Source organism: Monodelphis domestica, chromosome 2, assembly GCF_027887165.1.
Source record: "Monodelphis domestica isolate mMonDom1 chromosome 2, mMonDom1.pri, whole genome shotgun sequence".
In the NCBI taxonomy this organism is placed as follows: Eukaryota; Metazoa; Chordata; class Mammalia; order Didelphimorphia; family Didelphidae; genus Monodelphis; species Monodelphis domestica.
The window spans coordinates 466,452,041-466,466,776 of record NC_077228.1 but is presented as its reverse complement, the minus strand read 5'-3'; the positions used below and the strand labels follow the sequence as shown (position 1 = coordinate 466,466,776).

General features: G+C 36.2%; 1 protein-coding gene across 1 annotated transcript in view; it reads left to right on the top strand.

Annotated features, from left to right (window-relative positions):
* Positions 1 to 2,829: 2,829 nt before the first annotated feature.
* Positions 2,830 to 14,736, top strand: part of FRRS1 (ferric chelate reductase 1) — a 53,769-nt gene continuing 41,862 nt past the window's right edge. Inside the window, exon 1 of the mRNA XM_001381821.4 lies at positions 2,830 to 2,878. The gene's annotated coding sequence lies outside the window, so the exon portion shown is untranslated. The remainder of the gene's footprint in view (positions 2,879 to 14,736) is intronic.

The window sequence follows — 14,736 nt, the reverse complement described above, 5'->3', positions numbered from 1 at the left end:
AGGGGTCGGATTATTAAAATTCACGATGCATATTTCCACTGGGTTGGAATCAATGATCGTATTTTATGTAATTATAACTTCAAATAGGGAAAAATACAATCCGTGTGACCATTTCTAGAGGGTTCATTGTTTATAATCATTGGGACCTCTCTGTATTATGCAATAAATATAGAATGCTAAAATTGGAAAGGGCCTTATAGGTCATTTACTCAGAGAATCATAGATTCTCTTAGTGGTCCTCTTGTTCAAGCTTATTTTACAAAAGAGGAAATAGGTTCAGAGAGGCAAAGGGATTTTTTCCAGGATAGCATGAGTAGCTCTCTGGTAGGAGTAGTGATTCAAGGCTAAATCATCTGATTTAGTCTTGTGCCCTTTCCATCCTAGTTCACTTCCTTATGTTACAGATGAGAAAAACAAATCTAAATGGCAAGCCCAAGGTCATCCAGCTTAATTTGGTAGCTGAGCTGGGACTAGAACCCAGATTGTCTGCCTCCCAGAAGAATGTTGGTTTTTTTTTCCACCAGTATCAGAATGCTGTCAGATGTAAAAAAAATAGAGAAATGATTCAATGATTCTGTTATACTGGCAGCTTGGCTTAGTGAGTAGATCCTAACTCAGGCACTTACTAGGTGTGTGACCCTAGGTAAGTCACAACCTCTTTCAGTTTCCTCATCCATAAAATAGGAATAATAAAAGCTTTTCCTTCATAGAATTGTGATGAGGATCAGATGAGATAATTTACGTAAAACACTTTGCAAACCTTAAAGTGCTATAAAATGTTGTTACTACTACTAAAAAAACAACTACTACTGTAGTTATTATTATTAGTAGTAATATGTTGGATAATCTAGCATGAACTTGGCACTCAATTTTTCACTTTAACTTTGGTATGCAGAATGCTATAGGATTTTAATGAGAAAAACTTCAGGAAAGGGCTTAGTCATAAAGAGAAACAGCGGAGATATCTTGCTCTCTGAAAATTCCATTTGAGAGAGACAGATATAGCTGACTTAGTTTAAAAGGAACCATCAAAGAGAAGCTCCTAGGAATAGGGAAAATAGAGGAGATTGTCTCCAGTCTAAAGTCTCTATAAATTTATAGAAAGGAACTTTTCTGCCTTAGGGATAACCCTTAAAAAGGAGTTAACAGGGTAACAAATGAACTGTGTCCCTTTGCCTTCCTCCCTTAATCACCCAGACCTCTTTCCCTACAATTAAAGGATGATTCCAATGAATATTTGCTTTTAAATGATAGTTATTGCAGCTCTCCCAAGACCAAAGGCTAAACATTTCATTTCATAGTCTGCCTAAGGTTTGTATTTCATAGTTATCAATGTGATTTATTAATCATTGTACTTCTTTAGGAATTGTTGTTTTTCTTCTAGTTATTTAATTTACAAAAGGCTATCATCCACAAATATAGATTTACAAATAAAATATATTTAGGGTCAATGTTTTGTGTTGAAAAGATATTTGGTATATCCAATTTCTATTTTGTGATCCACTTTGCTCCTTTCTGGTAATTATTTTATCAAGGTCAATGTTGACTCAGTTTCCTTACTTAATAGTTGGCTACATTTTATTTATACTTATTTTGAAGTGTCTACAATGCGGCCACATTATCTTATCTGTATGATTGAAAAGCTGCTATTATCCAGATAGGACCAACCTTTTGTAAACTGGTTCTTACATTGATTTTTATGCACTTTCATATTGTCTAGGTCGAGAAATAGTCTGGCTAGTAGCCAAAATGATTGACTTGGAACCAGGAAAACTTGGACTCACATAAGACCTTTGCCCCACTTTCCTCATCTATAAGATGGAGATGATAATTTCTGTATTACCTTACAGGATTGTCATGAATCTCAAATGAAATAAGTTGTGAAAATTGCATTAACAGGGGCAGCTAGGAAGCACAGTGGTGGATACACACCAGACCTGGACTTGAGAGGAAATCTGACCTCAGATATTTCCTTGCTGTGTGATCCTGGGCAAGTCACTTAACTCCAATTCTAAGATAAAAGGTAAGAATTTTTTAAAATAATAATGCATATAACCATATACATGAGTAATTATGATGCTATATTAGGAAGCTGCTTTGCAGGTGAAAAAGTATTAATATCTTTCAGGTGAAATACTTTTTTTTTAAAGCAAAATTTATTTTTATTCATTCACTCATTTGTTTATTTGTTTATTTCTATTTTAAAAATTTTCCTTATGGTTACAAGATTCACATTTTCTCCTTCCAGGAACTGACAGTCAATTCCACTGGGTTACACACACACACACACACACACACACACACACACACACACACACACACACACTCACATGTTTTCTTCTGGATTTCTGCTCCCACAGTTCTTTTTCCAGATGTGGATAGTATCCTTTTAAGTCCCTCAGCATTTTCCTGGATCATTGCATTGCTTTTAGTAGCAAAGTCTATGACATTTGATCATTCCACAATGTTTCAGTTACTGTGTACAATGTTCTCCTGGTAATGCTCATTTCACTCGTCAGTTACTCATGCAGGTCTTTCCATTTCACATAGAAATCATGCAGTTCATCATTCCTAACAGTATAATAGTATTCTATCATATATGCCAAATTGTTCAGCTATTCCCAAATCGAGGGACATTGGCTCATTTTCCAATTCTTAAAAGCAGATTTTATTACAAAAAGTGCTCCTTGCCTAAAATGACACACTTTAATTTCTAGCAATGTGGTTTTAAGTTGCCAATCGAGATTTGCAGCTTAGCCTGGGAATGAATGTTCCCAGTTGATTACTAGGTAACTTAGCTCCACCCAGCAGTTGTAATGTGATACAAGTTGTCAGGAAACCAGGAAGCTGGCGAGGGTACACTGTCAGCCTTCTCAAGGTAAGTGTGTCTTTCTGTGCTCTCTGTCCAGCGGCCAGTCAGGAAAAACGTTTGCAATCTTATGCCAAATTTTAATTAGTATGAAGTCCTCCAGGAAAGATCCAGAGAATAGTAGATTGTCGGAAGATTGGGAGTAAAAGCTTTTATTTTGGGAGAATGATTTTCTCATGCTTGTATTGCCGTAATGCATGCTCTAAAGGGCATGGAATTAATGAGCTCTCCCATGACAGTGAGTAATGAGCATTAATACGGAGTAAAGTGTAGTAAAAAGAAGGGTGTTTTCTCAGCCAAATAATGAAAAGCTCTAATTTTGTTTGTGCAAAAATTTCTGAGTCAAATTATTATGATTTTAAACTACTGGGAATACAGCTTTAATTACAAAATTGGATGGCACTACTGTATGGGAATTGATTCAGGCTTTAATTGGCTTTTTATATATCGAGGCTTTCAGCCAGAAGAGCTTAGTATTGAACCTTCTCTCTCTCTCTCTCTCTCTCTCTCTCTCTCTCTCTCCCTCTCCCTCTCCCTCTCCCCCCCTCTCTCTCTCTCTCTCTCTCTCTCTCTCTCTCTCTCTCTCTCTCTGTGTCTTCTCTCTCTCTCTCTCTCTCTCTCTCTCTCTCTCTCTCTCTCTCTCTCTCTCTCTCTCTCTGTGTCTTCCTCTCTCTCTCTCTCTCTCTCTCTCTCTCTCTCTCTCTCTCTCTCTCTCTCTCTCTCTCTCTTTCTCTCTCTCTCTCTCTCTCTCACACACACACACACACACACACACACACACACAAATAAATTCAGGGATCTGTATTTGGTCCTGTGCTGTTTAAAATTTTATCAGTGACTTGAATAAAAACACAAATGGCAGGGGCAGCTAGGTGGCTCAACAGAGAGAAAGCTGGACCTGGAGTGGGGAGACCTAGTTCAAATGTATTTCAGTTACTTTCTAGCTATGTGACCCTGGGCAAGTCACTTAACCTCAATTGCCAGCCCTTACCACTCTTAGAATAGATACTTAATATTGATTCTAAGACAGAAGGTAAGAGTTTTTTTTAAAGATATAAATAGCATGCTGATCAAATTTATTCACTTCTGAGATTGTAGAAAAGTTTTAGCATCTCAAAAATTATTTCCTATTACTTTTATTTCTTGTTTGGTAATCTATGCATTGTTTTAGGTTTCTCATATGTCTAAAGGGTAAATTTCCAGTTTGCAGATCTGTCTGAAGAATGAAACTTCAAAAGATTAAGGCCTTTCTCCAATTTAGTTTTGTCCTTGTATAGTGCTAGAGATGTGTGACTGAAAGTGGATTGGTTTCAGACCTGGGGCTCATTTTCAAAACAAAAAAGAACCAAAACTTTAAATTTTGATTTGTTTTGCATGAAGAAAGTGTTAGAGGACACTAATTTGACCAAAAGAAGAATTATGAGGTTTTGTGGTTTAACTCCTTTTAATAGGATCCACCTTTTCTTCTCAACACACGAGTTCAATTAAAAAGAGCATTGTGTACCAACTTTGAGGCACTATCTCAAAGAATTTTCCTTTAAAAATGCTAAATCAAGTAGTATAGTTTAAGCCTTTTTATTGGTAACATATTGCTATTAAGAAAAACTGACATTTACATAATGGTTTAAGGTTTGCCAAGCAATTTGATGCATACTGGATTTTAATCTTCACAACAATTCATGTAAGCTACAAGTATCATTATCATTGTTTTCTTGATGAGGAAATCAGGACTTAGAGGTTGAGTAACTTGATGTGTCAGAGCTGGTATACCAACTCAGATTTCTTGTAATACTTTGTAAAGTTGTTTTTAGGGCTATTTGAATTCAGTGCTTTCCCCCACAATACCAAGCACTTATTCCTTCTGGTTCATTTGTCCTTCATTTTAAAGAAGACCAATGATATTTTGGGGTGATGTCTTAACTTAAATGGGAATTGGACTTAAGTGAAGCAGAGTTGGACAAAGTTATTAGACTCATTCTGTTCTCCAGAGTAATTGAAATTCAGTGGCAGGATTAAAAAAAAAAGCTAGACAGATAGCTTAAGATTCTTTCCAGCTTCAAGATTTTTTGCACCAAGGTTAATGTACATTTACAATCACCAATCTAATAAGCCAATAATTTTGTGAACTGTACCAATTACAATATGTGTGTATGATGTTTTTCTAGTTCTTATTTTACTCCATGTTAGTTCATATAGGTCTTTCAAGCATTCTCTGAAATCATCTGTTTATCATTTCTTACAGCACTCTATTTTTAATAGTATTGGAATGGAGTAATAGTATTCCATCACTCTAATTTACTACAATTTGTTTAGCCATTCCCCAATTGATGGGTATCACCTCAATTTCCAATTCTTTGCCACCAGAAAATGGCTGCTATAAATCTTTTTCAACAAGATCCTTTCCTTTTCTTTTTAAAAATCTATTTGGAATAGAGACCTAGAAGTGGTATTATTAGTGAATCAAAGGGTATGCACTGTTTCATGGCCCTTTGAGAAGAGTTCCAAATCACTGTCCAGAATGGTTGGATCAGTTCATAACTCCAGCAATGATGTATTAATGTTCCAATTTTGCCACATCCTTTCCAACATTTAGCACTTTACTACCATAGTGGCCACTCGGATAGGTATGAGGTAGTACCTCAGAGTTGTTTTAATTTTTATTTCTCTAATAAAGAGTGATTTAAAATATTTTTTCAGATGATTATTGGTAGTTTTGATTTCATCTGAAAACTGCTTGCTCGTAATTTTTGACCACTTGTAAAGTGAGGAATGGCTTATATTCTCATAAATTTGGCTTAGTTCTCTATATGTATCTTAAAAGGCTAGGATGTTGGGCTGAATCTAACAAAATGAAATTCATTAGCAGTAAACATAAAGGATTATGCTTGGATTTAAAAAGGTTACCTTTACAAGTATAAGATGTTGTTTAGTTGTGTGTGACTCTTCATGACTCCATGCGGCAGGCTATCCTTGGGGTTTTCTTGGCAAAGATACTGGAGTGGTTTACCATTTCCTTTTCCAGCGGATTAAAGTAAAAAGAGGTTAAGTAACTTGTTTAGGTTCACACAGCTAGTAAGCATCTGAGGTTGGATTTGAACTCAGTTCTTCATGACTCCTGGCCAGCACTATATTCACTGAGGCAGCCATCCAGCTGCTTCAGGTTTTAAGATGGGAAAGCTGCTCTTAGACAGCAGTTCTGAAAAAAACATCTGGGAGTTTTAATGGACTTTTAAGTTCAATATGAGTCAACTATATGATGTGGTAGTGTCCCCCAAAAGGTTAATGAAATTTTAGGCTATAGTAAGAGAGCCATAGATTTTAGGAAAAGGGAAATAATAGTCCCACCACACTCTACCCTCATCAGATCTCATCTAGAATATTGTCATCACTTTGGGGCATCATGATGATTCAACAAGATGGAAAATATCGAGAGGAGGGCAACTAGGATGGTGAAGGACCTTGAGTTCATATCATATGAAGACTAGTTGAAGGAACTTGGTCTGTTTAGCATGAAAAAGACTCAGGGATGACATGATAGTTATCTTCAAATATTTGAAGGTCTGTTGTAGGGAAATATTTTATTCATTTTTGGAAAAAATTTTTAATATTGTTTGAATTTGGCTTGATGTGGCTAGAAATTAATTGATCTCAGAGATGCTCATTGGGAAACTACATGTGTGGGGGTGGATGGGAAATTTTTGGATCTTATCCCAGTCTTAAGTCCACTCAATGCTTGTGTTTTGGGTTGTCCAAAATTGAATGTTTATGCTTACTGATATACATCTCAATGGCCCTTTCCTGGGAATTACTCTCCCTATAAAAAAGCTAATCTGCTAGCATTCTTCTCTGAATCCCAGTATAAAATAAACCTTGTAGCAATAGAGGAGGGGAGTCTTCTGGATTTCCTCCTTTACCAAGTGACCAAATACATTTTTTTCTCAAACTATTTTGAACTTTAGTGTTTGTTCTAATGACTAACATTGTCATATGGAAAATGGATTAGACTTGTCCTGTTTGGTCTGAGAAAGCAGAACCAGGAGTTAGATATAAATTGCATAAAGGCAAACAGACATGAAGTTAGGAAAAACTTCTTAACAATTAGAGACTGTCTAAAATTAGAATGGGTTATCTAGAGAGGTAGTGGACTTGCTTATTCTAGAAGGTCTTCAAACAGAAGTTGGATAATGGTTTATTGGGAATGTGATAGTATACATTCCATTTGTATGTGGGTTAGACTTAATGATCACTGAGATCTCTTCTAAATTTTAAAATCTTCATTTTTAGTTCTTCATCTGAAAATATTATGACTTTATTGCTCAACATGTTAATTAAAAAAAACAAAATCTTTCTCTAGTAGTTCCTGCTATCAAAATGGGGTTTAAACACTGACAAGTATTTGTTAATGTAATTAACCCTTTCTCTCCTTTTTCTTTTCTTCTTTTGTTACTATTTTTATTTCTTCCAGATTACATCAATACAATTTTTAATATTAATTTTCTGACATTTTGCAATACATGTTCCTTTTCTCCCCCCCACTCTTTCCCCTTCACAAAAGGCAGATAATATTCTATAGATTATACACATGTTGTAATACAATAGATATTTCCATGTTTGTCATGTTGTGAAACACAACATATATTGCTTATACCAGAGAAATATTCCTGGAGGAAATAAGTGAAGAATGGCATGCTTTAATCTTCATTCAGACCCAGTCTATTCCTTCTATGGCACTGAATATCCTTTTTCATTATGAGTCATTTGGACTTGTCCTGTATCTTCATCTTGTTGATAATAGTTAAGCCATTCACAGTGGATCATCATACACTATTGTTATTATTATGTACAGTGTTTTCCTGGTTCTGCTCCTTTCACTTTGCATCATTTCATATGAGTCTTTCCAGGTTTTTTTGTGCATGTGTGTGATAATTTTATTCATTATTTCTTATGGCATAATGGTATTCCATTGCAATAATTTATCACAACTTATTCAGCCATTCCCCAATTAATGGACATCAGTTTCCAATTTTTGTCACCACAAAAAAGAGCTATTATAAATATTTTTGTACAAGTAGCTCCTTTCCCTCTATCTTTAATCTCTTTGGGATACAGATCTAGTAGTGGAATTTCTGGGTCAAACGGTATGGACAGTTTGATGTCCCTTTGAGCATGGTTCCAGATTGCCCTCCAGAATGGTAGCATCAGTTACAACTTCATCAGCAGTGCATTAGTGTCCCATTCCTCTCCTTTTTCAAATCAGCCTATTGACTCCACCCACCACCCATTTGTAGAAAGCTAATTAGAATTAAACATTTTCATTTTTTCAAAGTACTAAGAATTTTGTTTTAAAAGGATACTAGAAATGCTTGATCTGCTTTTCATTTGTTGATGACACATTTTAAATTTAGCTTAACTTCAAAACTTAAATAATTTCTTTAGAACATATAGGTATTATGCCAGTATTGCTTCTATACACATGAACTCTGCTTAGGACTATTTAGGAACTTCATAAATGAAATAAAATGAGAGATTTTCTTGATGTAACCAGGGAAGAATTTGAATAAACAGAGGAAGGAGGAAGAGAAATAAAGATTTATATAAATGAGAAAAAATTTCCTGAGGTAGAATTAAGTTATCTGTGATTTGTGAAGGGCTGAAAGAAAAAAGAGCAGCATGAAATGTGTAATTCCTCAAAAGAAAGAAAGAAGGTGGTAGGGAGGAGATACTGGACTGGTCAGTTACTGTTGCCAGCCACCTTTGCCCTCCTTAGGACAGTCTCCAACTTCATGGACCACAGTGCCCCAAAGTGATAATGATATTCTAGATGAGATTTGATGAAGGCAGAATCTAGTGGGACTATCACTTCCCTATGTAGATAAATAGCCCTACACATCTATATGTTAGCTATTATTCTTAGTTATCATTGAAACCTTTGTAAAATACAGAAAATAGATATTAAAAATATGCAGATATTTATTAGTTCTGTGACCCCAGGCAAGCCTTCCTCTGCTTTTATTTCCTCAGCTGTAAGGTGGGGTGATAGTAGCCTCACAGGATTGTTATAAAGATCAATGATATAATATTGCAAAGTACTTAGCTTGGCATATTGTAGATCCTTAATGAAAGTTTGTACCCTTCCCCTTTTTTCTCAAATGCTGTTTGTTGCTATACCAATAGAAATATGATGGCTCACATTGTGCAAAGTGCAAAGCCCTTCATTATAATCTTATGAGGGGGTAGCTTGAACAATAACTTGAAAGTATTTGTTTATTTTTCTAATGTGATTATATTATGTACCACTCTGACAGCCCATTAATCAATCAGTAAGTATTTATTAGGTACTAGCTATGTGTAGGTACCATGCCAGGTGCTGAAAGATATAGAGACAAAAAATGAAAGATTCCCTGTTTTTGAGGGTCATATTAAATAACTACAAAAGAAAAAGATAGCAGGCCCTAGCAAAGGGTGGCATCAGAAAAGGCTTTTTGTGGAAGGTGGTGATTGGAGCAGCATCATGATAAGAGAGAATATTCTGTGAAGAAGCATTCCAGGCAAGGGGGATGCCTAATCTCCTTAACCTGTCTGCCACCTTTTACACTATTTATCACTCTCTTTTCCTAGATACTCTCTTCTCTAGGTTTTTAGGACACTACTTTCGCCTGACTATTGTCTGACTATTCCTTCTCTTATCTCCTTTGCTGAATCCCCCCTCAGATAGCCCACTCTAACAGTGGATAAAGAGTGTGAGTCAAAGAACATTCATTTATTCATTCAATAAACATTTAACTTATTCATTAATTAATTCAATAAACAGTAAATCAGTAAACATTCTATAAACATATGAAGCACCTACTATGTGCCAGATATTGTTGGAGAGACAATATGTAAACTTATATACAAAGCAAGCTAAATATAGGAAAAATAGGAGATAATTAAAAGAGAGAAAGCATTGGAATGAAGAGGGAGGGGTTAGGGAAAGTTTCCTGTAAAAGATGGAAAATCAATCACAAGGAAAATCAATTTAGGATAAATGACAAATCTTTATTCTTACAATAATGGTCAGGCGTGCACAGGAAAATGTCTGAAGATTAGGATCTAGAGGAAAAAGGATAAAGGAAATCTATGTCTGTCTGTCTAAAATATCCTTTTCCCTCCCTCCAAAGTTGAGACTCAGTCTTGTCAGCCTGGCCTCTGAGAGGTGCAGGTTTGTGACCCCTGGTCTTTGTCACAGCAGAGTCAATGTCCAGATCCAGGGTGTCACAGGAGCTGTGTGAGATCTAGTTATGTTGCTTCTTATCATTTCTTGGTATCTTTGGGAGGAAATGGTGATTAAATTCAATGAGGGATTTTATAGGTCAGGATACAATCTCTGATCAGACTTTCTCCTTTGTTATCTCAAGATAGAGGGAGAGATCAACTGCCTCTCCCTTGGAATCTCTCTTCCCTCCAGATTCCAAGCCTTCTCAACCATCCCCTGCTGTGGATGGAAACCTTTCTTTGCGTTTCTTCCAGTCTCTGTCATTCAAAGTCTCTGGATTATTCCTCTATCAAACTTTCAAAGCACTTTTTGCAAAATATCCTTGTGAAGTAAATAGAATAGCGTATGACTGTTCCCATTTTATAGTGATGAAGCCAAGATTCAGAAAGGTTATACATAATTATAAATTTAGGAAATGTCACAGGTGGAGGAACATGAGCCCATTATGATTCTAAGACCTATACTCTTATTACTACTCCAGGCTATAACTATTGGGTTCTGTGAGAAATAAAATTTGAATAACTAAGGTTATAAAGGGATTTGAATGCAAGACTGAAGAATTTTGACTTGTTCTGCTAGTCATATGGGGAGCCACAAGTTGTTTTAGGGTGAGTGGAAGTATATTATGATAAAGTGGGTGTTATAGAAAGACTCAGCTAGTTGTAGGTGTTATAAGGGAATCACTTTAAAAGACTGATATATATTAATTTAAGGTCGCCAAGGAATCAGCTATGTAATTCCTAAATGAAAACTTAAGCCAGCCATCAATCTTTTATGGAGTTTAATTACAATAGGAGGAAGTAATTAGAGATAGAGAGAGAGAAAAGGGAGAGAAGGAAATAGGGCTTAAATACCCCTTCTGTTTAGGCTGGGCCAAAAGGCCCAAGCCCTTAGATAGCTGGGGCAAAGAAAAGAGATCAGTCCCTATTACTCACGTGACCAAAATGGAGAAACAGTCTCAGAGGCCCCCACCTTCAGCTTCCTTCAGAGCAAGCTTCTCAGAGCCCACATGAACCACACCGACCAACCACTCAACCTCCCCTGGAGTCTTCAGACCCCCATCTTTAAGGAAACCCTCCAAGTTGCCTCCCCTCAGTCCTCACATCTACCAATCACTGTTCATCAATTTCCCTGTGCCAATGGAGGCTCTAGCTTAACCCAGGACCGCCCAGAGGTTTCTGGCTTTTGCACATGTCTGTTGAAGGTCATATTTTCAAATGATTAAATCTTTGCTCCTTTGCCACAGCCCTTTCTAAATCCTGTTAACCTGAGTAGGGTAGAGATTGGAATAATTAAATTTTGATCTAGGCTGCAGCCCTTATTCAATCCTGTTAGGACTGAATAGGGTGGAGATTTATTCCAAGTATCTCCATTGTATCAATTCTAAAATCAATCATGACTCAAAGAAATTCCTGTTCTATGCTTAAGCATAGGTCAAAGTCCTTTCCATTGTTCAGCAAAGGGTTTCTGTCCTAAAGTAATCTTAAGAAGGGAAGAGAAGGAACCTCCCATGCCAATGGGGTTCCCATTCCAATAGACTATCAGTAAGAAATTTTCCAAGTATGAAATATCCCAATGGTGAAATTTCCAATTTATAAGTCTAAGGAAATTTGAGGTTTACAATCCCCCCTGATGATCATTGGGAGACTATTCTCCCCATTGATCATTTAACATAGGCTAGTGAATTGGTACAGAGAAGGAGAAATTGGAATCAGGCAGATTAATTAGTACTGAGATAGAGTTGTAAACAGACAATCAGACTGAAGTGGCTGGGGTAAGAAACTCAAGAAATGACATTTTAGATACTAGTGTCAGATCGGATATAAGGATTGACTGAAAGATTAATTTACAAAGTTACAGTGGCTTGTTACAATCATAGATCTTTGCCTATTGACTTGAGGGATCTCAAGATACACAGTGAAAAATGGCTAAAGCAAAGTTTTTCCGTGGGGTTTCAATATATGCCTATGCCCCTTGTCTGTTTTCTGAAGTTGGCTAATATAAACCATATTGTTCAAGTAAAAAAAAAAATTGAGAGAACCACATATATTTTCATGCATGCTCATGTAAGGCTCAGTACTTGCCTTTATATCTAAAGTATTGCATTTATCAATAAATACTTCTTGCTTCCCCCTTGATTTTAGTATATGCTTTATGTCAGGGCCTTAACTAGGAATTCTGGAACCTTAGGCAAATTCAGTTGAGTTGGATCATGTGATTATAGCTATAGAGCTGAAAGGGATTACACAGAGACCATCTAGCTTAACTCTCTCATTTTAGAAATGAGGAAACTGAGGCTCATGGACTTTAAGTGATTTTTCTAAGGTCACATGGTTAGTAAATATAAGAGACAGGATTTGAACCTAGATGCATTAATCAGAGCTAATGTGGGAGGTCAGAGTGGGTGGAGGTTGAGAAAATTTGCTCTCTTGTAGCTAACAAATTCTTTTCCCCTCCATTCCAAATCCTTGTGATTCAGAAATGCCAACTATCTTAGGGAGGGATGGGAGGAAAAACCTCCTTTTCCTTGCTACTTCTCCCAATTCCTCATCCCCATCTACCTTAGCCCTATCTTTCCAGAGTCCTTTTATTTAACTTTATTCCAACCAGGAAATCTTGTTTTATTGCTAGCTTCCTTTTGACTTAGACTTCTTATTCTCACACATTCTACCTTTTACTCTGGTTTACATGCATTAAAAAAAAAAGTTTGGTTCACTGTGTATCTTGAAACTTCAGTGTATCAGGCAAAGCCCTTGTCTTAGATTATAAATTACAGATTGATTGTGATCTGTGTCAGTGGAAGAAGTTCCCACAGAAGTATTCATGTGATAATAAGTTTAATTTTATGATTCATATGGTAACAGTGATAGCTATCCTTTATAAAGAGCTTTGCAAACTGCTCATTTATTTCTTCTGATCCTCACAAAAACTCTCTGAGGTAGGAGCTTATTCTTATATTAAAGGAGGAGGAAATCAGCTAGTGGGGGTGAGGTGGAGGAAACAGTTAAATGTCAAAGGTAGGATTTGAATCCAGGTCTCTCTTGACTGTCTAGTGTTGTTGCTTTTTTTTTTCAGTAGACCCCATATAAAACCTGGATCATCTTTTCTTTGATTGTAGATGGGAGTATGCCCTTTCTTTCTTCTAGTATGATTGAGATAGATTTTGCTATGAACTTTCTTTCTCTAAGTGATTCATTAGTAATTGATACTTTGAAGATGACTTTGATACTATAACGATAGGCAACATTTCTAATCACACAAGAGGTTTTTGGATAACAAGTAGTGTATTTTCCAGTGTGAATGTCATCTTTTCTCAGTTTTGTGAGTCTTAAAGGATTTTTACTTTGTCTTACCTTTTCCACTTTCTTTGTTAGAGACTCCATAAGAACTTCAAGTTTCTGATTCAACTTTCTGTTATCTTACTGACTTGCTCTGTAAAGTGAGTTCTGGTTGCCCCTTAATCAATGCTAGTATAGATAGGAATTTTCAAACTGACTTATCACCTCATCCTGGATAAGGCAAAGTATTGCCTTTAAGATAGAATGAAGAGAGATAAACATATGGGTTCTTGTACTCAACATGCTTCAAATGAAATTCCTTATGTCCCTGCATCCCTTTTCCCTATCTGAGTTCCTCATTCCTCTTCCCATTTCTATGCCATCACTTGGTAACATAGGGGGCTGAGCTCACTCTTCCTAGTTTCCCATTATTTTCTCTGACAAACTATTTTAAAAATATTTACAATCCCTTTCTCGCCTTTTTATTCTAAGACAAAACTTACTGTTTGTTTGCAAAATTTGCAAATTCATTTCTCCTTTCCGACCAAATCACAATACTTACTGATTTATTTGTAGGACAACATTGCTGAATTTGGAAATTAGAGGAATTAAGTTTTGAGTAGGACCCACCTATATTTATTTGCCCTTTCTCTTTCTTTTACTTTTTCCTTCTACCCTTTCCTTGAATTCTTTTTCCAATGAGAAGAGGTGAGAATGGCTCAATAACTCAGGTCATTGCTTTTTTCTCATCTCCCTAATTAAAAAAAAAAAACAACCCTTACCGTTGTCTTAGAATATTGGTTCTAAGGCAGAAGAACAGTAAGGGCTAGGCAATGGGGGTTAAGTGACTTGCCCAGGGTCACACAGCTTAGGAAATGTCAGAGGCCAGATTTGAACCTAGGACCTCCTGTCTCTATGCCTGGATTTCAATCCACTGGGCTACCCAGCTGCCCCCACATTTCCCTAATTTCTGAGGAAAAAGCCTTGTTTTTCTTGACTCAATGAAACCAATTATTTCTAATAACTCCCTTACTCATAATATCAAATATAATTCCTCTTTTTGTCATTTAAAGCTTTCCACAATCTGGCTCCAATCTATTTTCCTAAACTTATTAAATATATTTTTTTCCTATGAAACTCTAACCTATCTTCTGATCATACTGGCCCTTTCACTGTCCCCCATACAATACCTCTCCATTTTCAGTTTCTCTCAGTCAGTCAACAAGCATTTATTAAACTCTATTTGCCAGACACTGTGCTAAGCTCTGGAGATACAAATAGTTGATTGGTTGTTGTCCTTTATACTAGAAGAGAATCAAGATGACAGCATTATA